This window comes from Pelophylax lessonae (genome assembly GCF_965119305.1).
Source record: "Pelophylax lessonae genome assembly, chromosome: 2".
NCBI classification, from domain to species: domain Eukaryota; kingdom Metazoa; phylum Chordata; class Amphibia; order Anura; family Ranidae; genus Pelophylax; species Pelophylax lessonae.
In genome coordinates, this window is record NC_138769.1 from 597440058 (window position 1) to 597466384 (window position 26327).

Sequence of the window (26327 nt, forward strand, 5' to 3'; positions counted from 1 at the left end):
TCTCCCCTGCTGTGCGTTTGTGTTCTGACAGAGGGCCGGGGGGGACCACCACTATCCTGCCAGAACATACCAGTCAGCTCTCGCAGCCATTCACTGAGAGTGCTAATTGAATGCCAATCGGCTGCTTGTTTTTCAGCATGCTGGTCGGATGCCAATTGGCTGCTTGTTTTTCAGCATGCTTGTTGGATGCCAATCGGCTGCTGGTTTTTCAGCATGCTGGTCAGATGCCAATCGGCTGCTGGTTTTTCAGCATGCTGGTCGGATGCAAATCGGCTGCTGGTTTTTCAGCATGCTGGTCGGATGCCGATCGGCTGCTTGTTTTTCAGCATGCTGGTCGGATGCCGATCGGCTGCTTGTTTTTCAGCATGCTGGTCGGATGCCAATTGGCTGCTTGTTTTTCAGCATGCCGGTCGGATGCCAATCAGCTGCTGGTTTTTCAGCATGCTGGTCAGATGCCAATCGGCTAATGGTTTTTCAGCATGCTGGTCAGATGCCAATCAGCTGCTGGTTTTTCAGCATGCTGGTAAGATGCCAATCGGCTGCTGGTTTTTCAGCATGCTGGTCGGATGCTATTCGGCTGCTGGTCTTTCAGCATGCTGGTCGGATGCCAATCAAGCTGCTGGTTTTTCAGCATGCTGGTCATATGTCAATCGGCTGCTGGTTTTGCAGCATGCTCGTTGACAGAAGCCGAACATGAGATCGGCTTCTGTCAGACAAGGACATGTACACACGAGCCGAATGTCGGCCAGTTATACAGTACTGGCTAATTTTGGCTGATATCCGGCCCGTGTGAACGGAGCTGTCTGCTATGCACTCCTGCTGTTAGTGTAATTATTTTATGGTGATGACCAGTTTACTTTAATGATATTACCAACTATAGGGATTTAGCTTGTAGGGCAACCAGGTGCAGAAGATAAATGCCAAGATGAAAATGATAGCCATGTAACAGGTACGCCATGTCCCTTGAGCCCATTTAAATGCAAAGTGCTCCGGTTTAGCTGGGGTGTCCATGTGGCTTGATTGAGAATGGATGTGAGTGATTTTAGGCCTCCAAAGCATTTCTCAGAATTATGGATTAAACAAATACAGCTCGTGCATTTTTAGCTATCCATCTAGTATTATAAATGTTATTTGTAGTATTGCTTTTAGCATTATGTGTTATCCTAGACTGAGTATGTATATTGCGTTCTGTATCTTTTCATCCCAGACACAGACCAAAGAGCGAAGCAGAGACCTAAATCTGATCTGAAACAGTAACCTGTACCTGCAGAGGGTTTGATAATGGGATACCTTTGTACAAATTAGGGAGGGTTGACACATCTATGAAATATCACACTTTCAAAAAAAAGCTGTGCACATTGCTGTCCTTTATCGCTGTCACATAATTCTTATTATAAGATAGCTCACTGATATTTTATGCAGTGCTGCACAGCTCCAGATCAGTATATTTAATATGCTGGACGACCAACGTAAATGACAGATATTACATTGAAGTGGGAGGTAAAGGGGGTCAAAGATGTTCAGATCTCTTCCCAAATTCTAGTCCGCAGGCTTTTTTTTTTTTTCATTATTTTGCTATAAATTTTCTCGGTCTGTCATTCTGCCATTAAAATACTTCATTTTTAAATATTTGCCCTAGGGCGGTAACACGCTTCGTCTTCCACATGTCTATCCAAGTGCACACAAGGAAAAACATGCAGGCAGGCCAAGTGACATCACAGCTGCTAACGGGTCAGAAAGCAGGAAAGTTTTCCCAAAGTGTTGCTTTGCAAAACCCTCATAGACTTTATATCGGCATAATGCATGAAGCAGGGGGGGATCAAAGCAGGGCTGCTCTATAAAGATCAGAGCAACTGGTCATCAAAATTAACCTCTAATGCTGCCAGGCGACACAATTTGCTAGAACTAGAAAAAAAAAAAAGATATTTCCCAGAAGCTAACCCTATTTATTTGACAAAGGCCAGAAAGAGTTGTTGGCAACAACAATTGCCTTTTGTTTTTGGTTTTAGGCAACAAAAACAAAAAATAAACCATAACAAAAACAAAAAAAACCATAACAAAAACAAAAAAAAACACAACAAAAACAAAAAAACCCTAACAAAAACAAAACAAAAAAAAAACCATAACAAAAACAAAAAAAACAAAAACAAAATTGGTTTTAGGCAACAACAATTTCCTAAAACCTGTCCACTAAACAGCCCTATCATTTTGCTCTAAGTCCCCATTCACATTGGAGGGATTTGTCATCGCTCCTAATTTGCGCTGCCGCGCCGATTTGAAAAAGTAGTATTTACACACTACTTTTGACGATCTTGGGTGCGACTTGCATAGACATCTGTGCATGAAGCCACACATATGTCTTCTAAGTCACAGTGATTATGCTGTTTTGAAATCATGCTATTTCAGGTCAAGTCGCACAATTTCAAAACCACAGTCAATGTGAACGGGGGGGGGGGGGGCTAAAGCTCACCATAAACATTACAATCTGACTGTACAACCTCCTTTAAGTCCTTTTGACAATGGCGGTCAGACCAGCTCAGGCCCTTTTAAGGTGGGTTAGATGGCAAGCTTTATGTAAAACTCATCACATACAATATAGTCTGATTAGACAATCTCCTTTAGATCTACCAACAAATATGGAGTGCAAGAACATAATGTGGCAGATTTAAGGTTGATTGTGCAGAGATTTTTCAGTTAGATTGTAAGGTGTATGGTGCATCGGTTTACATCTGATTACCTTCAAGTCTGTTCAGGTTCAGAAAAAAAAATGTAAATGGCCTGCATCCTTTTTCTGTTTTTTTCTGACCTAAGCATATTCTAACAGCGGGACTTTCAGAACATTTTGGGACATTTATCTGTGGTTCAGCCGATTGGCTGTTACTGCTGATCAACAAGTTTTCCAACATTTCCCTTTAACAGAATTTGATGAAACAATTGACTTCTCTCAAGCATGGAATGCCACACACTGATCAAAATTCGGCCTGTCCCTGTTTAACCGTATGAATTTCAATCAGTGAAGAGCCAGCTATGTACTGACCTGATTACAGAAAGCTGAACAGTAATCGCTGGAGGTTACTGCACTTTGTATACCACTCTGGCCCGTACACACGATAAGAAAATCTGAAGGGAAAATTCGTCTGACGACCGATCTGCCGATTTTCGGATTGTTAGTATGGTGCTTTCGACAGCCGACTCCGACTTTTCGGCTGACAAAATCCTGATGTGCAGGCTAAATAATTTCTGTCGTCCGTCAAAACAACGTCCGATTTTCGTCTCATTAGTACAGATTTCGACAGAAAAAAATCTTAAGAGCAAGACTAGGCATGCTCAGAGACGAGAGAACACATACAAAGCAATCCAACACATGACATCACTTCTGAAGTAGAATTCTGTCGTACGGGAAAATTCGTATGAAAATAACCTCTTCACTTTCCACATCAGACTAGCATGCCACAAAAAACGGACGACAGATCGTTCGATAATCTGATCGTGTGTACAGGGCTTAAAAGGGCTCTTTCAGACGGCAGTAAGCTTACTGCCCTCTGAAAAGTAATCAGGAGGCAGGATAGCAGCAGCTGACTACTGTCACCTCCTGATGCCTGTTTTTTTTTTAAGTATTACTAATCTTACATAGTGGGACTGAGCCACAACTGCAAGCGAGGCATTTGGCTTACAGTTGTGGTGTGGTCCCATTGCTCTCAATGCCACCTGTCAAATTCTGCCGCCAGAGTTAAAGGAGAAAAATGGCTATAGCTCTTTTGGCCCTACTTCTCCTGTGGGTCACATGAGTGCACTAGGTTCCACACTCCTGTGACCCAGATTCAGCCTACAGCGGGGGTAAAAATCTGCTGCCGGCTGATGTCACAGAGCTGATCTAGGCTTTGCAAGGATCCCAACAATAATGTCAGGATTCACCCAGATACTTGAATGGCAACTGGCCAGCTGCTCAAGTGAGCACAGGAGGGGCAGAGCAGAAAGCAGCAACTAACAGCCACTGCTCTATGCTCAGAACAGTCCCGAGAACTGAGCGATCAGCTGTCTTTGATCGCTCAGTTCTCAGTGCAGAGCTGGCAGGGGGATAGCTGCAGCATCAGATCGATGCTGCAGCAATCTATGTTAGTATGTATGTTTGATTTTTAGGATCACACACTTCTCTTTTAAAATGTTCACAGCCGTGAAGCAAAGCATCAGGGCAGTGCTATGTTAGAGTTCTGGTGGGTGGCTAGTGAAAGAGCAGTAATACTGTTTATCTGCCCGTCTTTACCGCCGTTCGGTTGCCATTGTGAAAGCCCTTAGGGCCAATTGACACCAGAATGCGGTGTGGGAAAGGTGCGTTCTCTGTGCGTTTCCCACACCATATTCAAATGCAGTGCTCTTGTGATCTGCATCTAGGTGCCAATGTATTGGTAATGGCACGCCAAATGCAGATCACAAACAATGTGTTTTTGCAGGCACCAAATCGCCTGGTTATTTGGTGTAGTGCCTTTTTAAAAGTAGTGCAAGCATTACTTTTTGCATGATCCAGTCTATTCAAATGAACGGCCTATGAAAACGCATCGCACGGGATTCACGCGGAACGCACATGTTTCCCTGTGACCCGCATGTGAACTGGCCCTTACTCTATTTGCAGCAGACCACACACATATACCTTGCTGAATGAATTCTAAAATAAGCGGACATCATTGCTGCACTATTCTATGTGTGTGATTCTGAAATCATGCAAATCGCTTCTATAATAAAAGTTAAAAGGGTAACACAGTTTTTACCAGCTGGGAAAAACATTGTAAAAGCTGGCTATGCAACACAAACCTTTTTATTTTATTTGCATCTATAACATTAGCAGCTTTTACAAAGAGAGGCTGTGATGATCTAGTATTAAAAAACTTGCCAGTTTTACTGCCTGACTGCTGCACATTCCCTCAGAAACTGATACTTAACCCATCCCGGATACAGTGAATCTGTAATCCAATCGCCATTAAGCCTTCATGATCATTACTGAAAATTATTTTTTGCATACCAGCTTCACCTGACTTAGCAATGCAAATTTTTTATTGAATCCTCAGGGCTCAGTCACACCGTATCCATTGAGCTGCACTGATCGGCAAAGCATGGCACAGCCCTTCACTGCCCCTACACAACAGACACCAGTGTCCTAGCATGTGGGATGGTAAAAATGCCCCTGAGGATGTTCCCCTTATCATAGCAGCGGGTAACCAAAGATTTTATTTTTTTGATTGAAACCTATCTTTAACCACTTTAGCCCCGGAGGATTTGGCTGCTCAAAGACCAGGGCCTATTTTGCGATTCGGCACTGCGTGACTTTAACGGACAATTGCACGGTCGTGCGACACTGTTCCCAAATAAATTGACGTCCTTTTTTTCCCACAAACAGAGCTTTCTTTTGGTGGTATTTGATCACCTGTGCGATTTTTACTTTTTGCGCTATAAACAAAAAAAAGAGCAACAATTTTGAAAAAATAACAATATTTTCACATTTTTTTTATATCAAATTCTCAAAAAAATGTAAAAATCAACATTTTTTAACATTTTAGGCCAATTTGTTTTCTGCTACATATTTTTGGTAAAAAAAATCGCAATAAGCATATTTTGATTGGTTTCCGCAAAAGTTATTGCGTTAATAACTACGGGAAAGATTTATGTCATTTTTATTGTTTTTTTTTTTTACTAGTAATGGCAGCGATCTGCGATTTTTTTGTGGGACTGCAACATTGCGGCGGACAGATCAGACCCTTGGCTGACATTTTTTACACTTTTGGGGGTACCAGTGACATTACTACAGTAATCAGTGCTATATATATGCACTGTTACTGTAAAATGACACTGGCAGTGAAGGGGTTAACTTTTTTTTGAGAAGGAGGGGTTATGTGTGTCCCTAGGGGCTTGATTCTAACTGTGATTGGCTGTGGCTTGAGGTGTAGGAACCGTGATCAACGGTCCTACATAGTAGAACCGTATGATCACTATTCATACACAGGGGAGAATGACAGGCGGCTTGTTTACACAAGCCGCCTGCCTTTCTCCCGCTCTAACGGACGATCGCGAGTGACCGGCGGACATCGTGTCCGCCGGTCACACGAACGGGGGGGGTCCATGACCGCGCGGGAGCGGGAGCGTGCCTCCGGCGGCGCGCTTTCTCCCTAGACCCTCACAGGCTAGCGACGTAGCCCTACGTCGCTTTGCCTGTGAGGGGCTGACTGCCGACGTAAATCGTCGTGTGGCGGTTGGCAAGCAGTTAAGAAAGACTTTAACCACTTCTGGACCGGAAGGATTTATCCCCTTAATGAACAGGCAATTTTTTGCGATACGGCACTGCATTACTTTAACTGAAAATTGCACGGTCATACGACACTGTACCCAAATAAAATTGATCTCCTTTTTTTCCCACAAATAGAACTTTCTTTTGGTGGTATTTTATCACCTCTGCAATTTTTATTTTTTGCGCTATAAACAAAAAAAGAGCGACAATTCTGAAAAAAAAAAAAAAAACAATATTTTTTACTTTCTGCTATATAACATTCTCAAAAAAAATTTAAAAATCTAATTTTTTTCATCATTTTAGATTTCAATAGATTTTTATTTGGTTTATGTACAAGGAAAAATACACAAGAATGCATAGGGTTAACATCAGCTTTTTTTCATCATTTTAGGCCAATTTGTATTCGGCTACATATTTTTGGTAAACAAAATCCCAATAAGTTGTTTATTGATTGGTTTGCGCAAAAGTTATCGTGTCTACAAACTAAGGGAAAGATTTATGTCATTTTTTTTTTCTTACTAGCAATGGCGGCGATCAGCGATTTTTAGCGGGACTGCGGCATTGCGGCGAAGACTGCACTGTTACTGAACTAATGACACTGGCAGGGAAGGGGTTAACACCAGGGGCGCTCAAAGGGTTAAATGTGTCCCTAGAGGGGGGTGCTTTCTAACTGTGGGGGATGGGCTTGCTGAATGAACACAGAGATCTGTGTTCCCAAATAAGAGGATTCCTGTGTTCATAACTGAAAGAACAACGGTTTGTCTCCACTGGGAGGGATCGCAGGTGCCTATCAGCAATTGCGGCCCCTGGACCTGCTGATTGGCTCCCCTGTGGCCGATGGGCGTATGCGCGTGACCCCACTGGTGGCGCGGGCTCCCCCGCTAGCGGTCCCGCAAAGCGACGTACAGGTACGTCGTTTCGCATGACAGAGCCAACCTGCCGCAGTAAAACAATCGGTTAAAGTGTTACTAAACCCAGCATCCTGCATTCACTATATCTGGTCTCCCACAGTACACAGAATATTAAAATACAATTATTTTAGTAAATATAAACTGCTAAATACCTTTTTCTCATCAGCAGTATATAGCAGTCTTGTGACTTCTATCAGTTCCTGGTAAATCTTGTAGGAGGAGTTTTCATATTGCACTGAGCTTTCCTATCAGGATGCAGGACCCCTGACTCTCTGTCTGGACAGTGCTGATTGGCCCTGTGCTGATCACATGCACTCTTCCAATAAATAAAAACCTCTGTAGCAATACACACTAAACTGAGCGTGTGCCACCTGACTCCAAAGTCTCTGTCTTATCCAGACATGTTCTGGAGTCAGTGGAAGAAGAGGATCTGTGCACACAGGATCAAACAGCCTTTTTACACAATGCAGCAGATTAACCCCTTAGGTTCCACGGTGAGTATAACAAGCATGCTTTACTGCATATACAGACTGATTTTACTGTTGTGGGTTTAGTAACACTATAACTTTATGCTATTCATGTAATGTGTTCCAGGACTCAATAAGCACCAAAACAAAGCACAAATTTTAATTCACTTCAGTATGTCTTAAAATTCCTCTGACATTTTGTTGAGCAAGCAAATCTTTTTTTTTAGAAGCAATGTTTGTAGCTGAAATGTGAGATATCTCTGGCATTTACATTTTTGATAAGTTCCTGAAACATTTAGATCTGTGTTATATTTACTAAATTTACTGGTAAATCCTTAAATTAAGGCCATTTGGGTTTTAGGTTTTTGAAACAGGGCCAGGACAATTAATAAGCTAACATAACTACTGCTCACGGCCATAAAAACACCATAAAATGACAGCCCAATATGTTTTTGAGGTGGCTGGCACTGATGATTGGATACATTGCAGTTGCCTCGTCTACTATTACGGTCGTATTCCTTATAACTGAACAAGTCACAAATTTGATATATTTGAAGCTAACGGACTTTTATGCCTTAACAACCTATAGATGACATTTCCTGGCAAGAAGCAGAGGGTGGCATGATGTTATGTTGTACACGTTTAGCTGCTTCTCTCTTAAGAGCTCCGATATTTGAACAATTATCAACTTTTAAAGCGCAACTCCGGCCCAAATGTTTAATGTTGTTTTAGGTAGAGCAGGGAAGGGTTAGAGCCAGTGTCAGGGGTTTTAGCCATTCGTGTCTTTGTTGGGGAGATTTCCTGTTAGTATATTTTTATTGATGTCTGTACTTTTTTTTACATAGTTAGTGAGGTTGAAAAAAGACATCAGTCCATCCAGTTCAACCTATGATGTGTGTGTGTGTTTGCTTTTAACCGTACATTGTATACCCCTGTATGTTGTGGTCTTTAAGGTGTCCATCTAATAGTTTTTTGAAACTATCAATGCTCCCTGCTGATACGACTGCTTGTGGAAGAGAATTCCACATCCTTACCGCTCTTACAGTGAAGAACCCCTTACGCACTTTAAGGTTAAACCGCCTTTCCTCAAGTTTTAGTGAGTGGCCACGTGTCTTATTGTATTTCCTTTCTCTGAATAGTTTGTTCCTTATGCTCGGGTCGCCAGTACAGTATTTGTACATTGATATCATATCCCCCCTCAATCGTCTCTTCTCCAGAGAGAATAGGTTCAGTGCTTGTAGTCTTTCCTCATAGCTGATGTCCTCCATTCCCCTAATTATTTTTGTTGCCCTTCTCTGGACTTTCTCCAGTTCCAGCACATCCTTCCTGAGGACCGGTGCCCAGAACTGGACAGCATACTCCAGATGTGGCCAGACTAGAGTTTTGTAGAGCGGGAGAATAATCTCTTTATTTCTGGAGTGAATCCCCTTTTTTATACTTCCCAGTATTCTGTTGGCTTTGCTTGCGGCGGCTTGGCATTGCATGCCACTGCCAAGCCTGTTGTCTACCAGTACCCCCAAGTCCTTTTCCATCCTAGACTCACCCAGAGGTTCCCCCCCTAGTGAGTAGCTTGCTTTCTGGTTTCTGGCCCCCAAGTGCATTACTTTACATTTTTCAACATTAAATCTCATCTGCCATGTAGTTGCCCACCCCGTTATTTTGTTCAGGTCCGCTTGCAAGGTTTCCACATCCTGCATAGAAGATATTGGCAAGCCTAGTTTAGTATCATCCGCAAATACTGAGATTGTACTCGATATCCCCTCCTCCAGATCATTTATGAATAAATTAAACAGGATTGGTCCCAGGACAGAACCCTGGGGGACCCCGCTTTCCACACCCGCCCAATCCGAGTACTCCCCATTAATCACCACCCTCTGTACTCTCCCCTGGAGCCAGTTCTCTATCCAGGTACTCACCTTATGGTCCATACCTACCTTCCTTAGTTTGTACAGTAAGCGTTTGTGGGGAACGGTGTCAAAGGCCTTTGCAAAGTCCAGATACACCACATCCACAGGCTTTCCTTTATCTAGGTGGCAGCTCACTTCATCGTAGAAGGTTAATAGATTGGTTTGGCACGAACGATTTTTCATGAATCCGTGCTGATTACTACTTATAATACCGTTTTCATTACTAAAGTCTTGTATGTGGTCCCTTAACATCCCCTCCAAAATTTTGCAGACTACTGATGTTAGGCTGACCGGCCTATAGTTACCCGGGATATATCTCGGCCCCTTTTTAAATATTGGTACCACATTGGCTTTTTTCCAATCAGCTGGCACCATACCCGTCTGTAAACTATCCTTAAAGATCAAGAATAATGGTCTGGCAATCACCTGGCTGAGCTCATTAAGAACCCTCGGGTGCAAGCCATCCGGTCCCGGGGATTTATTTATGTTAAGTTTCTCTAGTTTAGCTCTAAGTCTATCCTCTGTTAGCCATGGCGGCACTTCCTGAGGTGTATTATTTAGTTTGGCCTTACAAGCTGGGTTAGTGTAGCCCCCCGATTCCTTTGTGAAGACTGAAGAGAAGAAATTATTTTACACTTCCGCCTTTTCTCTGTCCTCAGTGGCCATTTTTCCTTTATCATCTTTTATGGGGCCAATGTGCTCTGGCCTCGCTTTCCTACTGTTTATATACTTAAAGAACTTCTTGGGGTTCTTTTTACTCTCCTCCGCTATATGTCTCTCTTGTTCTATTTTAGCCGCCCTGATTTCATCTTTACATTTCTTATTACACTCTTTGTAGTGCTTAAATGCTGCCAATGACCCCTCAGTCTTGTATTTTTTGAAGGCCTTTTCTTTAGCTCTAATATACATTTTTATGTTGGAGTTTAGCCACCCAGGGTTTAGTTTTGCTCTTTTAAATGTATTTCCCTGTGGAATGCACTGGCCCACCCCCTTGTTAAGTATGCTCTTGAAGCACTCCCATTTTTCCTCCGTGTTCTTTGTTCCCAGGGTTCTATCCCATTTGATATTTTCTAGCAGCGAGCGCAGTTTAGGGAAATTGGCTCTTTTGAAATTCAGTGTCCTTATATTACCCTTGTGTTTCCTATTACTGTAATTAATACTGAAACCAATTGACCTATGGTCACTGTTTCCTAAGTTGTCCCATATTTCTATATCCGTGAACAGGTCTGTATTGTTGGTAATCAGTAGGTCAAGTACCGTATTGTTTCTTGTCGGTGCATTCACCATCTGACCCATGAAATTGTCCTGCAAAACATTTAGGAACTGCCTAGCCTTGGCTGAGTGCGCGGTTCCTTCTGCCCAGTCTATATCCGGATAATTAAAGTCCCCCATTATAATGACATTTCCCATCCTTGCTGCCAATCCTATCTGTAACATGAGGTCCGCCTCACCCTCCTCCCTCTGGTTGGGGGGCCTATAGCATACGCCCAATATTACCTTCCCCACCGTGCCTTCCCTTTGAAGCTCTACCCATAGGGATTCTGCCTCATCCATAGCTCCATTATTAATATCATCCCTCATATTTACCTGTACACTGTTCTTAATATACAGACATACCCCTCCCCCTTTTTTACCCTCTCTATCCCTGCGATAAAGGGAATACCCCTGAATGGTCGCCATCCAGTCATGAGAGCTGTCAAACCAAGTCTCAGTTATCCCCACAAAATCTAAGTCCTCCTCAAACATCAGCAGCTCCAGCTCTCCCATCTTGTTGGCCAGGCTTCTGGTATTGGTATACAAACCTCGTAATTTTGACCGGTTACATATATCCTCGTTTGATGTTTTTAGGCTGCTCTCTTGATTTTTCCCCGTACCCACCCTGGGTTTAGGAGCTCCGAACACCCTACCGCTAATGCCCCCATTTCTGCCCTCTGAAACTTGCTTTCCACTGGCTAATTCTAAATCCGTACCCTCCCCCCCGTCACCTAGTTTAAAAGCCCCTCTAACTTTGTGGCCATCCTCTCACCCAGTACGGCTGCACCCTCCCCATTTAGGTGCAATCTGTCCCTACCAAAGAGCCGGTGGCCGACTGAGAAGTCGGCCCAGTTCTCCAGGAACCCGAAACCCTCCTTACTACACCAGCTCCTCAGCCACTCGTTAACTTCCCTAATCTCCCGCTGCCTCTCTGGTGTGGCTCGAGGTACAGGTAGTATTTTGGAAAATACTATCTTGGAGGTCCTAGTCCTCAACTTAGCGCCTAAGTCCCTGAAATCGTTTAGGACTCTCCATCTTCCTCTGCCTATGTCATTTGTACCCACGTGTACCATGACAGCTGGGTCTTCCCCAGCCCCTCCCAATAATCTGTTCACCCGATCCGCGATGTGCCGAACCCGAGCGCCCGGCAAACAACAGACTGTTCGGCGCACACGGTCTTTGTCACAGATTACACTGTCTGTCCTTCTAATAATTGAGTCCCCTACCACCAGCACCTGTCTTTCCTTTCCCTTTCTCCCGGCCTCACTGGAGGAGTTCTTCCCCTGGCAGCTAGGGGCGTCGCTCTGCTCCAGCAATGCTGGTCCCTGACTGGTTTCCCCAACAACTTTCCTATCTTGGGTAAAGCTTGCACCCATCACATGGATGTCACAGGGACAGGAATGACTGAAAATCTCCCCAATTCGTCACATACCAAATGATAAAACTCTGACAAAAAATGTTACTCGTCCTCACTCTAGCCTAAAAAGTGATCCTGGAGTTAGGCTTAAAATGGGGTCCATTTACAAAGGACTGAAAATGTTCTTCTTTCTCAGGTAGGCCGTGACATTTAAACAATGCTTAGTTGGTACTAAGGGGCCCAAAGTGTGCCAAGAAAATATCCCCCACACCATTACATCATCACCACCAGCCTGAGCCGTTGATACAAGGCAGGATAGATCCAGGCTTTCATGTTGTTTATGCCAAATTCTGACCCTACCATCTGAATGTTGCAGCTGAAATCGAGACTCATCAGACCAGGCAATGTTTTTCCAATGTTCTATTGTCTAATTCTGGTGAGCCTGTGCCAATTGTAGCCTCAGTTTCTTGTTCTTAGCAGATGGGAGTGGCACCTGGTGTGGTCTTCTGCTGCTGTAGCCCATTTGCTTCAAGGTTCAATGTGTTGTGCATTCAGAGATTGGATTCTGCATACCTTGGTTGTAACGAGTGGTTGAGTTATTCTTGCCTTTCTATCATCTCTAACAAGTCTGCCCTGTCTCCTCTAACCTCTGACATCAAGAAGGAAAAGCAAACCCTGAAAACAAAAATTTGCCAACAGGTTGAGTCTTTTGGTAGAAGAGCCTATATATGCCTTATAAGTCTTTTTTTAATCAGTACACTGACTCCGGTGCATGCGCAGTACAGTGTACAGTTCCTGCATCTTACAGATGTTGGGAATGGAGCCTGGTATTGAGATAATGTAACTCAAGCACACATGCATGGGAGTTACATAATCAGTGCCTGTCTAATTAGCAAATCAAGAAGACAGTGGACACAGAAGAAGAGGAAGATTATGTGGCACCAACAGGGATGGAGTGGATATAGGGAGCTTGGACCTATCATTGGAGGAAAATGTTTCAGAAGGTTGTAATCTCTAATGAGCAGGACCCTCTGATTCCTACTGTATTACAGTGTATTGTATTTGTACTGTCTACACTCACGTTGTAAAGCGCTGCGTAAACTGTCGGTGCTATATAAATCCTATATAATTATAATAACAAGGTGCATGTATGCTGTGCACAATATGGCACATGCTGGCTGTGCCCACCACTCTTTACTCCTGCTTTAGGTTTCCAGCAACAGCAGAAGCCCAACATCAAGGCAGCTGAAGACCATCAATGTGTGTCTGTACCAAACCCAACACAAGTAACTGCTCAGATCAATTTATAATCTAGCAAAAGTAAATGTATAAATAAGCATGGCAATGCATAGAAGAAGAGAGAGAGAGCAAGAGAATAAATCAGGTTCTGCAAAAAAATGTGCACCATGACTGCCATAGTACACCTACATGCACCAATGGAGATAACATCACCAGTGCAGGGACAAGGTCACCTAGAGCCCAGGGCGAACATGTGAAATAGCGCCCCCCCAAGATGTATGGCCATTATGTGTCAGCAAAAATCCCCCACCCCATACAAATCAAACACTAATCTGCATTCTTACCTCCTAAGCATAAATTCCTCCCAGAACAAATCTGGTCCCCTACTGAAATTCCCTCCCTCCCAAATCTTTGCCCCCTAGCTAAAATCCTCTCTCCCCATATGCCCCCCAGCACAAAATCCCCCTCCCCCCAAATAATGTCCCCCTCTTAGCACAAGCCCCTCAAATGTCCTCTCTGAGCACAATTCCCCCCCAGCAAAAATTCCTCTCCCCCAATTCCCCATCCAAACATGAATCCCTCCCCCTCAAAGTTTCCCTCCTGGCACAAATCCCCCCCCCCAATCATCCATATTTGCACAAATCCCCCCCCCCCCCCCGAAACAAAGAAAAAAAATATTCTCCTCCTAGCACTCATTCCTTTCCCCCTCTACCATTTTTAGCACGAACCCCCCAAATGCCCACCCCCAGAACAAATCCTGTTACCCCCTCCCAACACAAATCCCCCCAAATCACCACTCCTAGCACACCTCCCCAAATTTCCCCTTAGGACCATTTTTACCCTCAATTTCCTCCTCCTAACACAAATCCCCTCCCCCCTTCCCATCTCCTCTTGATGACCCCCCCCCCCACCTCACATGACACCACAGTGCCCAGGGCAGCCGCTCCCTCCTGCCCACCCCTTGTCCCGACCCTGAACATCACTGACCCTGAATCTGTTCAAAGTTCTGGAACTGGGAGTGTGACATGTATTTACTTGCAAATACTACTATAGGAGCCTTTAACATAGACATGCAGCCATGGAAGATGTTCTTTTAGGCCAATATAGAAGAAAAAATCCACATGATTTGCATCTCATAATGTCACAATTGTCTGCGTAATACAGCAAATCCCTCCCATGTGAATCTTTAAAATATGCTCATTTTATAATCAAATCTACTTAAAAATTCAAAGGGGTGATAATCCATTCTAGCCAGTTCATTTTTCACTGATCTGACTAAACTGACATTTGATTGGTTGAAATGGGTTTTGCACATCGTCAGTGCTTGGCGTCCGATTCACTGCTTGCGTTTGATTTGTAGTCCCCAATATTCGTGTTTATAAACCTTTATTAAACAAGTAAGATTAACCAGTTTCTTTTATTAGGTTCTTTCTTCATCCCCTATCGCTTTCCCTTTCCTGTCTCTCCTATTGACAGTTATGAAAAGTATATTGTAATATTCTCTGATCACTGAGGCATATTCAATTTTGCAAACTGGTGCCTTAATGTGTTTCATTTCCAGCCTGTCACATCTTGCTCTTTCACAGGATTGGCTCCCTTTAAGCTTATTTCTGCCATTTATAAATACTTAATTACCATACTTTTCTGTAATATAAAACTGTGCTTAACTCATTTGCTGAATTCCTAATTTAACACACAATAGAAGGTCCTTCCTGCTGAGAAAATGCATCACAGAAATGACAGGGCTTGTTAAAAAAAAAAGAAAATTCAGTGTATCATCAGTTCAGGATAAAAGAAAACATAGCACATGGAAACAAAACTCGGAGGATACAAATTTCACTTTGATTCTCTTTATTGAAGAAGAGTGCGAGGCAATGGATGGGCTTCTCCATAAGTCTATTGGTGTCTGAACCCAAAATAATGTCTAAGATATGGGTACAATACCAAGGATTATGTTACCCTACACAGGGGACCTGATTTCCTGACCTAGGAAGTAAAGGAAAGACTGGTGGCACTGGGCCTGATTTACTAAGTGTGGTATAATGAAACAAACCCGTGTTCAATTTAAGGCATTTATAAAATAAATTAACATTCGTACAGTGTACCAAACATACATTTGTTCAGTGTGCATGGGAACAAGATTGGATGTTATTAGGCTATTTTCTACCCAGAGGAAATGTGATTTATTCTTGCAGTGAAGCAGGAACATACTGCATTATGGCCACTAGATGGAGCAAATGATCATTTAAAAAAAATACTTATTTAATATGATTGTCACTCCCGTGGTTATTTTGCGGTATTTTCCTGATTCACTCCATACTGCATGAATGAATAACCTAATAACATTGGTTCTTGCCCCATTCACACAATAAATGTGCATGCAGTTTTACATGACCAATAGCTCTCTGAATTTGAAAGTACACCCCCAAGTATCTCGCTATATGAAGAATAACATGGGATTTTTTATTTATTTTTTTTTTATATTCACATGCACAGGCTTAGATGGCTGAAATAAGGATTCACAATGGTTTACTAAAACAATTGACACTGAGCTTGTTTGTCAACTATTTATATGCCTACAAAAATCTGTTTTCTGAGCACAGGTTCACCTTATTTACTATTAGCCTCTTTTCCTTTAAAGAGGTTGTAAACCCCTTTTGTTTACATTTACCTATAGGTAAGCCTACATTAAGGCTTACCTATAGGGGCTGTAAATATCTCCTAAACTTGCACTGTTTAGGAGATATTTACAGTGCATGCAGCCGATGACGTCATCGGCGCATGCACTCTGAAGGAACGGCCACCCGCGCCGTTCCTTCAGATCCCAGTGCCGTGAACGGTGGCTCCCGCGCGCATGCGCGGGAGTGATGTAATCGCGCCCCGGCCAATCAGATGGCCGGAGGACGAGATCCAGGAAGCAGGATGGCCGGACATGTCGGCCATCCTTTCGGCACTGAGCGGGCTTTGTTTTTAGGTAAGTACTTCATAATGAGCTAGTATACGATGCATACTAGCTCATTATGCCTTTGTCTTTACAGGGTTTTTTTTCCACATTTTTTAAACGGGTTTACTTCCTCTTTAAGGCCCCTTTCATACATACGGTCCGATCAGATCTGCCTGTCAGTTTTACTGGCAGACCTGATCGGATGCCCCTATGGGGCAGCGGATGTTAGCGGAGACATGTCCGCTGACACCCACTGCCATCCGATCTAATCCTGTCCGTCAAATCTGGACGGATGGAAACCCTATTTTCCATCCGTCCAGCGGATTGGATAGGATGAGAACGAACGGGCGGTCTGTTCCCATCCGATTCTCCCATAGAGGACAGCGGGGATCTGACAGTTCCGTCTCTGCACATAGAGTGGAGACGGAGCAGTCATCTGCCTGCTCATTGGGGATCGGCGGATCGATCCCCTGCTGAGCAGAATGGAGTCCGTCGGCGGAATGGACAGGTGAAAAGGTTGAGAAAGGCTGATATAGACAATGCTTTTCACTGGCTAACTACATTAATTTTGTAGTATAAACTTTCAAAAATACTGAGTACACCTGTATAGGGGCATCAAAGGACCCATGAAGGATCTTGATGAGGAGACACAATCAGATCAGTGAAAATAGGAAGATAATAAAGCAGAGGTGTAAAATAAGCAATATTTATTAAGGAATTGTGACCCTTTATGTTATCTGTCAAGTGACAGAACTTCAAGTTTGATGCGGAACTTTAGGATACAAAGGAAGTGGAAAGACTGCAGCGCCCTAAATGGTGGCAAGACTTTCATGTGCCACTATGACCTTATCTGAGCTGTCATCTCTGTGCAGTTTATAATTCTGTTCCTGGACAGATTACAAATAAGAAACAAATGTGATGATCAAATTATGTCTATTTAACAAATCCAAAAAAAACTTTAAGAATCAAGGGTGTCATGTAAAGGAAAACCATGACAGTTCATTTCTTTTCAGCCTACTGTAGACAGTTAAAAGAGTATTTCTTACAAGTTGCTTTGGGTTTCTGCACCCAGCATATCATCGCAGCCCGAATGAATAAGCCCAATTGTATAACAATATCCTTTCACTAACTATAGGCTTTTCTGCAAATTCTCAGAATGCAGAAAAGGTTTTCTTGTCTCTGCTGCCTCCTGCTGATGACTTGTAAAAATACAACACAAACTCTTTGTATTGTCAGTATTGTCACAAAGATACAAAATTTCTCTTTATAAACAGAGAACACAAGAATACACACCCCAAAGCTCAAACACGTGTGTGTGTGTGTGTGTGTGTGTGTGTGTGTGTGTGAGTATGTATATATATATACTGACAATGTAAGTAGGGCAGAGATTGCTGTCAGTAGGGCGGTGGATGGTGTCAGTAGTTTTTATTTGTATTATTTTATTTTTTATTGTTTTTTACATTTATATTTATATATATACATTTTTTTTTTCTTACAATTTTTTAGGAGTTCATTAGGGAGCTTTGGTAAAATATCAGGGGTCCAAACAGGGGGAATCTGCGCCACATGGGGTGATTAGAGTGTGCCCAGGCTCTGCGCACACCTATGATTGCTGTTATAGGCAGATAGTTTCCTGCATTTGAATATCAAACTATTTGGCACATTCTGTTTAATTTTGCACTCCAGAAAGCTGTGTAGAATAGAGCTTTTTCAATATTGGTCTGATCTGGGTTGCTGTGGAGATGATCACTTATCATGGCTACTACCAGTGTGAAATTTTTATAACCTTAAAGACCCATTTAAACTTTTGCACATGCATTGCAATGTGCTAAATGTGTTCAACTTGCCCATAATAAAAATAGTGTCTGTTCCCATTTTCAGCGATGCAGTGCGCTTTGAAAATTATGTTATTTTCTTAATTTTAGTGCATCGGGAGGCCCATAGAAGTCAACGGCAGCACATTAAAAAGCATATAATGTGTTTTGATGAGCTGGCAACATGTATTAACAAGCCTTGGTCAACAGCTGTTAACCCTATCCCCTTCGAATTCTAAATGTGTGTCAAAACGCATGTCAACCTGTCAATGAAAAGCACGTTGACACATGACAAAGCATCTACCTAACGCTGCAAAAAAAAAAAACTGCACCTCTATGTGCAAACAAAGATCTAAATGGGTCATAAAACATAATCTGGATACTGACAGACTTCTGGGAACTGATAAACTTCGATCAGTTACTAAACTACAAGATATTTAAACACTACTTTGTTGGTGACAGATTTTCTTGTTTTATTTATTACAGGTATGTTTATACTATACCAATTTACATAGCACCTTACATTTTCTATATGAGAATTGGGGGGAGAATAATTATCTATCAGCAAAATAGCAGCACAATCCCCTAAAAATGGTAAACCAAGTCTTACAGGGAAATCCCTGTAGGCGAGGAAAGTGGGGATTTTATTGTGCCATGGAACATCGAATGAAAAACAAATTATAAAAAATGTATATACATTTTATTAAAGGCATAATGATAAAAAGCATCATTTGACAATACAACATCTAAAAGGTGTATCATATAAAGTAACGCATCCTGTAATGTGATGGATTAACGTGTTTCGCCCACACTTTGGGCTTCCTCAGGATCCAGATGTGTAGCAAACCTTTCCAGAGAGTATATATACACCATGAATAAAAACACCACACCAAATCTCATCAACCAAGCCACGAAACCTAAAATAGTATACTAAAGAGTACACAATTTGTATAGGCCGAGAAGGAGATCTTACAAACCCGTGGCACATTAAAATCTTTACTTTCCTCGCCTACAGGGATTTCCCTGTTAGACTTGGTTTCTCTTTTGCACTTACATATACTTTATGTTGTACATTCCAATCAGTCCCTTCCCTCATGGAGCTTACCATCTAAGGTTCTTAACTCACATTCATACATACTAGGGCCAATTTAGACAGGAGGCAATGAACTTACCAGCATGTCTTTGGGGTATGGGAGGAAACCGGAGTACACAGGGGAAACCCACGCAGGCACAGTGAAAACATGCAAACTCCAGGTAGGTAGTGCCAACGTTGGCATTTGAACCAATGACCCTAATGCTGCTAGGCAGAAGTGCTAACCACTTAACCACTTTCCCTTTTATTATGGTTTAAAGGGCTATGCCACCAAAACTGATTTTCTGCATTGTTGCATTGTTGTTATACTATTTTTTTTAATTTGTCAGATGAATCAGGAGTGAGACCTCCCTGTCATAGATCTCAGCTCTGATATACCCCTCATGGAATTCCATCTCTGCTGTTGCATATTCAACGATGTTAAATTCATTTTAAAACAATAAGGAGGAGTGTGGGTAAATAGGAAGACTAGTGGGTGAAACTAAGCACTCAGGTGTAAAGGCCTCGCTATCCATATTCCAAATAGACAAATATCACCATTCCAACATGGCAGCAGCCAAAGTTAGAACACAAGCTGCAAGTGCACCGTCCATTTAAAGTAAGCCTATCACAAAGCTGAACAAGTCAAACCAAGCATATGAAGAATGCATAAGTGTAAGTTAGTATCTGTAATAACCACATGTTAACGTGATCAGCAGATCCAGTAATACAGGCAGCTGCAGGTATAACAAAATCTTGACTCTTCTTGTAAAAGTCAAGCATGGTCACACCCACGTACACATACTGAGAATCTATACAAGTCAATGAGGCCACTTATCACATTAAAATGACAAATAGAAAGGTTCCATGGTATGTATGTGAGCTGCTCAGTCTGCTAGGAAGTGTAGTCCTGTGCCTGCTGCTGTGTTTGCTGGCTGGGAAGGAGCCCACCCATGCTTCAGACAACGACAGATAAGAGCAGAAGATCCCGAGAGCCGCACATCAGAACAAGACCTACTGGGTGAAGACAAGTTGCAGTTTCAGCCTGGGACCCCACTAGGCCACCCCCCAATGTGTTTCACTCCGCCCACTGGAGCTTACTCATTAGGATTGCTGCTGTGATTGCTGGCTGGGAAGGAGCACGCCCACGCTTCAGACAATGACAGATAAGCACAGAAGATCACGAGAGCTGCACATCAGAACAAGACCTGCTGTGTGTAGACAAGTGGCAGTTTCAGCCTGGAACCCCGCCAGGCCATGCCCCCAATGTGTTTCACTCCGCCCACTGGAGCTTACTCATGGGGATGAAACTTGTTAGGACCGTGGCCTGGCGGGGGTCCAGGCTGAGACTGCCACTGGTCTACACACAGCAGGTCTTGTTCTGACGTGCGGCTCCCAGGATCTTCTGCAAATAGAAAGGGCCACCAGGTCTTAGTGACAGTAGAAGGTTGGCTTTTTCATGAAAAGTTTAGATTTGCACATAACTTCAGCTGCTTGTATATCTGGATCTACTGATCACTTTGACATGGAAGCAAGTCTTTGCTTGTATATGTATTGCATTATATACTCAGTTTGAGGTGCAACAGGTTTATAACACTGATGTAGCACGTTCTTATGTTTATAGACACTAATAGGGTTTTATAAGGTCAACTGTAACAGTTTTCCATAGCAGTATTCTTTCCTTATAGCTATGTTATGTATCATTTATCATTCCTGAAGGATATATTTTATAGATACAGCTTTTATATATCTGCACTTTGCAGTTTAAGTTCCACAAAACACATCAGTGTGGGTCTAAGCATCTTGAAATGAATTCCATGGTAAGCCCTCTGGGATGTAGACGTATTGTATCTGTACAATTCTATCTACTTTGCAGCTCATTAACAGACATATTGTATTATTATTCTCTTGATATTAATGAGGTTTACATATCCTGTGGATCGTTTTGGCATCACATCAGTGCAAGATTTCAGCTGTTTTTATGCACAGTTTCCTTAAAGGACTTTCAGATAAAAGGTAACATAAACTACAGAGTAACTGAGGGAAGAAAATGGGACACATTTATAGTGATTGAGGATTATGCATTGAAGTTTACGAAGAGGTTTCACTTTTCAGCTCAAAACAGTTATTTCTGCTCTGCAATGTCCGCTAATCCTTTGCTAACACAGCACACGATTATTGCCTGTCATGCTTTTTGCAAGGTGTAAGCTACTCTTCAGATTTCCTCCAGGGAGGATTTTGGAGTGAAGACTATAATTCGGCACAAGAGAAAAATTTAGTCTTGGATCACATTGGGCATCACTAAGAGTCAGATGTACTAAAGTGTGAAGTGAGGGAAAGTGAAGTTAACTTGTTTCCACTTCAACAACCAATCACGTGAAGAAGAACAAATCTTTTTATAGAGCCAAGATCTAAATGATTGGACTGTGAACTGCCTATATAATGGTAAGGAATACATTAAAAGTTAGATTTTAGATGTAATAACAATTTGTTTTGGATAGAAAGTTGAGAACATCTGTTGAACTTCATGTTTCAGGCTTCAGGTACACATAGCCTATTATGACCACCAGCTGCAGGAAAACTCAAAAAATGATTTTACCACGATTTTGACGCATTTTGCGGCCGCAGTCAAAACGTTCCTATCCTGAATGCAATTCTTCCGCATTCAGAAGTAGTAGGTTGAACCTCCTCTAACCGCAGCAGCTCCTAAACAATCCTAAAAGCCTAGGTGTACATGGACACATAGGCTTTTATGGAGTCGAGTTAAGGAGCTTTGGCAAAAAAAATGCCAAGAGCTCCTGAACTCAAGTTTAGGAGCCGTAGTGTACATAAAGCCTTAAGCTGGCTGTGTCCCTGTTTGAAGATTCTCTATCTCGTTGTATTTGCAGGATGTGTCTTTTAAATACAACAGGAAATGAGATGAAGTATTCATTTGGCAATTACCACCAGAACAGGTGTCCCCAGTTGGAGGATTCTCTTCTACTGTTATCTAGTAGTAGTAAGTCATGACTGCTGAGGAGCATAGGCTTAAAGTGGTAGTAAACCACCACAAAAATAAAAATAAAAATTAGGCCCCCTGCAAGTTTAAGTTACTATGTACTAGTATGCTCTGCATACTAGCACATTACAGGTCCCTCTCAAAAAATTAGCATATTGTGATAAAGTTCATTATTTTCTGTAATGTACTGATAAACATTAGACTTTCATATATTTTAGATTCATTACACACAACTGAAGTAGTGCAAGCCTTTTATTGTTTTAATATTGATGATTTTGGCATACAGCTCGTGAAAACCCAAAATTCCTATCTCAAAAAATTAGCATATCATGAAAAGGTTCTCTAAACGAGCTATTAACCTAATCATCTGAATCAACTAATTAACTCTAAACACCTGTAAAAGATTCCTGAGGCTTTTAAAAACTCCCAGCCAGGTTCATTACTCAAAATCGCAATCGTGGGTAAGATTGCCGACCTGACTGCTGTCCAGAAGGCCATCATTGACACCCTCAAGCAAGAGGGTAAGACACAGAAAGAAATTTCTGAACGAATAGGCTGTTCCCAGAGTGCTGTATCAAGGCACCTCAGTGGGAAGTCTGTGGGAAGGAAAAAGTGTGGCAGAAAACGCTGCACAACGAGAAGAGGTGACTGGACCCTGAGGAAGACTGGGGAGAGGGAAATGCCAAAATGCCTGAAGTCCAGTGTCAAGTACCCAAGTCGTGATGGTCTGGGGTGCCATGTCAGCTGCTGGTGTTGGTCCACTATGTTTTATCAAGGGCAGGGTCAATGCAGCTAGCTATCAGGAGATTTTGGAGCACTTCATGCTTTCATCTGCTGAAAAGCTTTATGGAGATGAAGATTTAATTTTTCAGCACGACCTGGCACCTGCTCACAGTGCCAAAACCACTGGTAAATGGTTTACTGACCATGGTATTACTGTGCTCTATTGGCCTGCCAACTCTCCTGACCTGAACCCCATAGAGAATCTGTGGGATGTTGTGAAGAGAAAGTTGAGAGACGCAAGACCCAACACTCTGGATGAGCTCAAGGCCGCTATCGAAGCATCCTGGGCCTCCATAACACCTCAGCAGTGCCACGCCGCATTGAAGCAGTCATTTCTGCAAAAGGATTCCCGACCAAGTAATGAGTGTATAACTGAACATAATTTTTTGAAGGTTGACTTTTTTTGTATTAAAAACACTTTTCTTTTATTGGTCGGATGAAATATGCTAATTTTTGTGAGATAGGAATCATCAATATTAAAACAATAAAAGGCTTGCACTACTTCAGTTGTGTGTAATGAATCTAAAATATATGAAAGTCTAATGTTTATCAGCACATTACAGAAAATAATGAACTTTATCACAATATGCTAATTTTTTGAGAGGGACCTGTATAACAGGCTTACCTGCACACGGAGCCCTCCAGAGCAGCGTTGTCCCAGCTTTCCAGTGCTTTCATCTTCACTTGGTCCTTCCATCTTCACCCAGTCTTCCTTCTGGGTTTGCGGGCTCCAGCTGTATAAATGGACCCGGCCCCGGCACAGAGTTCTGAAGGTGCGGCACAGATTGGCAGCATTTATATCAACATAGAGAGCACCGACAACTTATCCAATCACCATGTAGACAGATGCTATTGTCAAAGAATAGGATGGAAGGTGTGAACGTTGTGGAACCCCCCTGTTCCAATTTTTCTTCCACAATTTTCATACCTTCCTTCTTGTTCTCGGACAATAACATCAGCGTTTCAATGGTGATTGGATTGGGGTGTCCGTGCTACCTGTGTGACTACAAATTCGGGGGACTTTACTGACATTTATTAGACCTGAAGAAATGGCTTGGAAAAGCTACAAAACGTCTTTAACATTATAGAACAAGTTCAGTTAAATGTGACTGAATACTACTAAATATACTACATCCTGGATAAATGAGAACCTTCACACACTCCTAGTGACAACTGTAACATTTTAGACTACAATTACAATGACAGGAAGTAACAATACAGTCCTCGACTGCGGTTCACACAGAACCAAAAATCGGTCAGAAGTTCTAACTCTTCCCCACCCAACCCAAAACTAAAGTAGCATTGGGATGGTGAAGACTAGGCAGCGCCAAGTGCTTATTGGTATCACTTTCTTTTAAAAACGTGTCACTGCAGGGCATCCCAGGAGTCGCTGAAACCCATCTGACCTGCATTAGGCAGCTTATTGGTTTAAGAAAGACCAAGAATTGTGGAGAGAGGTGTCTTCTGTGTGGAAGAAGAGGAGAGAAACTTTTAGGAAAAAATGTTTCCCTTCTCTCCCCCCCCCCTTTTTTTTGTGTGTGATTGTCTTTAGAAGTAGTACAAAAATATGGAATAATATTTTGGAAAATGGAAGATATAAAATATATATTTTGTATTTGTATAGATCGTTGATGAAACAAAGGTTTAAAAAGGATATCTTAGCTAAGATTTGTATTTAAAGGAGTTGTAGAGGCAGAAGGTTTTTCATCTTGATGCATTCTCTGCATAAAGATAAAAAGCCTTCTGTGTGCAGCAGCTACCCCAGCACCCCCTAATACTTACCTGTGCTCCAGCGATGTCCAGGTGTCCCCCGGCCATCCCTCCTGATTGGCTGAGACACAGCAGAGGTGCCATTGGCTCCCGCTGCTGTCAGTCAAAGTCAGTTAGCCAATCAGGAGAGAGTGGGCAGGGCTGAACGGCAGCTCCCTGTCTGAATGGACATACGGAGCTGCAGCTCGCCCTGGGTGCCCCCATAGCAAGCTGCTTGCTGTAGGGGCACTCAACAGAAGGGAGGAGCCAGGAGCAGCGAAGAGGAGGAACCAGGCTGCCCTGTGCAAAACCAGTGCACAGAGGAGGTAAGTATAACATATTTGTTATTTTAAAAAAAACTTGAGACTGTACAATTACTTCAAAGGAAAGAGATTAAATGGAAACCCGTGAAAATCTGTTGAAATAAAGTTATAGTATTAAAAAAAAGAAAGACCAAGTAACAGCCCCATTGCAACCTCAAAATGCAAAGGGGGACACCTCTAAATTGTTTATTACAATCAATTGCAAAGATTCCCAACGTAGCGGGTGATCAGTTGTGTGTCAACTTTTCCCAAACTCTAAATTTTTATATTTCAGGGGACTTTGTTTTGGGGGCTGCCAGAGTGCCATGCATCAGCAGTTCTCAGGCAACTGTCACTGATTGAGTACCGGGCAGTCTTCATCTGTAAGGGTATTTCCATCAGCTGTGTAAGGTAATAGGTTTACTTTAAAGGGGAACAGAATGTCTAGAACTAAACAAGGTAGGTATAAGATATAAGGGAGCCCAGTTTAAATTTTATACCATGGCCCCACGTCGATTACTTCCAATACTTCCAACCCTGTTATACAAACATCAGTTTATTTGTTTTCTGTTTGTAATTGCAGGCATTTGTCAGTTGTATTACCCATTGCCAGTTGGCTACTTGAAACCTAATATTTGTAATGTTGTGATATAAGCTGTCTTTACATATATGTCTACTGTTACTGCTGAGCTATGAAATGTTTATCACTGAAGATAATATCTAGAATACATAACAGCGTTTGCATGTAATGAAAGGCAGCGGCTGAGCCGAGGTTTAGTTACACGGCCATTAATCAGTTTTATCATCACTACATTTGTCTTTTGGTTAACTGTAGACGGATTGAAATACATCCAAGTAACCTCAACACTAAAAAGGTTAAAGCGACTGCCCGCGATGTAAAAACACCCATTCTAAACAGAGTGCAATGTGTGTGCGTGTGTAAACATTATTATAACTATAAAACACTTTTACTGTGATACAGAATCATTAAACTTGATGCTAAACTGTAACCACATTTTTTTTGCACGCAGGGTTTTTATAGTTCAAGAGGAGGCTTTATTGTTATTTAAAATGATGGCCTAAGAGCCACTACATATACTTAATGAGCAGACAGTCGCAGGCTGGGCGCAGATAGTGTGTGCCATTTATTCCATGGAGGTAAACTGCCATCAGCCAGTTTCAGCATTATGCATGGCTGGCAGGAGTGAACGTGTCTGGATGCTGGGTGATTGGACTCAGTCATTATCTTGGTC